Source organism: Pinus tabuliformis, chromosome 9 (genome assembly GCF_031772625.1).
Source record: "Pinus tabuliformis cultivar Carrire ecotype Pingquan chromosome 9, CPIR1, whole genome shotgun sequence".
NCBI lineage: Eukaryota > Viridiplantae > Streptophyta > Pinopsida > Pinales > Pinaceae > Pinus > Pinus tabuliformis.
Genome location: NC_142307.1, coordinates 594971562 through 594974265, shown reverse-complemented (window position 1 = coordinate 594974265; position 2704 = coordinate 594971562). Strand labels below are relative to the sequence as shown.

At 39.5% G+C, this 2704-nt stretch overlaps 3 non-coding genes across 3 annotated transcripts; 1 reads left to right on the top strand and 2 right to left on the bottom strand.

The window, feature by feature from the left end:
- Window positions 1-1057: 1057 nt before the first annotated feature.
- Window positions 1058-1145, bottom strand: TRNAS-UGA (transfer RNA serine (anticodon UGA)). Its single transcript has one exon. It is a non-coding gene; the product is annotated as a tRNA-Ser (tRNA).
- A 706-nt stretch (window positions 1146-1851) lies between these two features.
- TRNAG-GCC (transfer RNA glycine (anticodon GCC)) lies at window positions 1852-1922 on the top strand. Its single transcript has one exon. It is a non-coding gene; the product is annotated as a tRNA-Gly (tRNA).
- Window positions 1923-2051: 129 nt separating this feature from the next.
- TRNAM-CAU (transfer RNA methionine (anticodon CAU)) lies at window positions 2052-2125 on the bottom strand. Its single transcript has one exon. It is a non-coding gene; the product is annotated as a tRNA-Met (tRNA).
- Window positions 2126-2704: the final 579 nt, after the last annotated feature.

The following is a 2704-nucleotide window of genomic DNA, read 5'->3' as shown; positions in this document are numbered from 1 at the left end:
TATATGATACTTGGGCTCCCGGCAGTGGAGATGTAAGAAAAATTACGAACCCGACACTTAACCCAAGTGCTATATTTGGTTATTTACTGAAATCTCCTTTCGGAGGAGAAGGATGGATCGTTAGCGTGGACAATCTAGAAGATGTAATTGGAGGACATGTATGGTTAGGTTCCATTTGTATCTTCGGTGGTATCTGGCATATCTTAGCCAAACCTTTTGCATGGGCTCGCCGTGCATTCGTATGGTCCAGAGAAGCTTATTTGTCCTATAGTTTAGCGGCTCTATCCCTCTTTGGTTTTATTGCTTGTTTTTTTGTTTGGTTCAACAATACCATTTATCCCAGTGAATTTTATGGGCCCACCGGCCCAGAAGCCTCTCAAGCTCAAGCGTTTACTTTTTTAGTTAGAGACCAACGTCTTGGAGCTAGTGTGGGGTCTGCCCAAGGACCTACTGGTTTAGGTAAATACCTTATGCGTTCTCCGACTGGAGAAATTATCTTTGGAGGGGAAATGATGCGTTTTTGGGATCTCCGTGCTCCTTGGTTGGAACCCCTAAGGGGCACTAATGGTTTGGATCTGAGCAAGTTGAGAAAAGACATACAGCCTTGGCAGGAACGACGTTCAGCAGAATATATGACTCATGCTCCTTTAGGTTCTTTAAATTCTGTGGGTGGTGTAGCTACCGAAATCAATGCGGTGAATTATGTCTCTCCCCGAAGTTGGTTATCCACCTCCCATTTCGTTCTAGGATTTTTCTTCTTCGTAGGTCATTTGTGGCATGCGGGAAGGGCTCGTGCAGCTGCAGCAGGATTTGAGAAAGGGATTGATCATGATTTTGAACCTGTCCTTTCCATGACTCCTCTTAACTGAAACAATAGATCAAACCAGATGGAAGAAAAATCGATTCAATTTCATTACATCTATCTCCCATATCGGCGGGATAGGAGTCTTTTCAAATACTCTTTTTCCAACTGGATCCTTGTAGCTCGGCTATATACAGCCGAGCTATTCTCTTTTTTTTTTTATTGGACCAGTAAATGCAATTGTTGAAAAACAAAAGGAGAGAGAGGGATTCGAACCCTCGATAGTTTTTTTATCTATACCGGTTTTCAAGACCGGAGCCATTAACCACTCGGCCATCTCTCCCGGGGACAACTTCTATTCTACCCCTTCGTATAATCCCTAACTATAAGCATAAAGTCGGGTCGATACCAACTATACCTGTGACATATGATGATTTTTCATCATCTGGAATGGAAAAAAAAGAAACGAATTTCCCTCTCCTCTCACACTCAAATATCAAATTGAAAAAGTTTGAAAGCTCAATCAATTTATGGTCAAATCCTTTCCATAGTGCATTTGATCAGAATTGAGAATTGGGGATCGGATGGTATAGTCTATTCAATCTATTGGGAGCTTGTAAGATCACAACCATGACTATTGCTTTCCAATCGGCTGTGTTTGCATTAATTGCTATTTCATTTTTACTAGTGATTGGTGTACCTGTTGCACTTGCCTCTCCCGATGGTTGGTCAAGTAGCAAAAATGTTGTATTTTCGGGTGTATCATTATGGATCGGATCAGTCCTTTTTGTAGGTATCCTTAATTCTTTCATATCTTAGATATGTTCTAGATGTTTTAGGTTCACACTCCCTCCCCCTCCTCCCGGAGGGCTTTATAGCTTTTCTGAAGGGCCTTTTACTTCAGGCCCAAGGAGGAGGGGTTTTCCATATCCGTAATTGAATTAATAATTGGACCATTCAAAAATGGTATCTACTTATGAATGGGATTGAGCATATATGTATTTTCCATTTCAATTATATGAATATCTATATATTCATATAATTGAAATGCGGGTATGGTTGAATGGTAAAATTTCTCTTTGCCAAGGAGAAGATGCGGGTTCGATCCCCGCTACCCGCCCTTCACATGGAATATGAAAAAAAATAGTTCATGTATTGATCGTTTCTTTTCCTCACTTATAATTCAATTATAAATTGATAAGTGAGAGAGCAATCCTTTCCGGACCAAAATACTTCGTATGTTCTGGTCTGGCGGAGACAGGATTTGAACCCGTGACCTCAAGGTTATGAGCCTTGCGAGCTACCAGACTACTCTACTCCGCACCATTGATTTATATCATAATCAGAATGGGTACACAAAACAATAATGGGATATAGTACCCCTATCCCTATATAGGGATAGGGGTACTATATCCCATTATCACAAGAAACTTCAATTACTTTTTTTCTTTTCCTACCAACTCGATTTTTTTATCCCGGGCAATAAACATGTGTGGGCCATATCACGGAGTATGTGTCCGGACAATCCAAAGTCTCGATAGTTGGCTCTAGGTCTTCCAGTCGAAGAACAACGTCGATGGAGACGTGTAGGTGCACTATTACGTTGTGAAGATTGCAATTTTCTATGAATTTCCCATAGAAAATTTGGCTATGAAATGGCTATGTATTTATTCTTATTATAATTTATGTGGCAACAATTTCTTAATGAATAAACCTTATGTTTAGTCTTGGTCCTACACAAATGAATTTTCTCAAATCAAATTAAGGTGCACATAAATATGAGAAAAACATTACAATAATTAATAATTTCATTAAAATAACATTGTCCATACAATGAGAAACCACATAATGCAACCAAGTCCTATATTCATTACATGATCCTTGAATTTAAACCGTGGCATG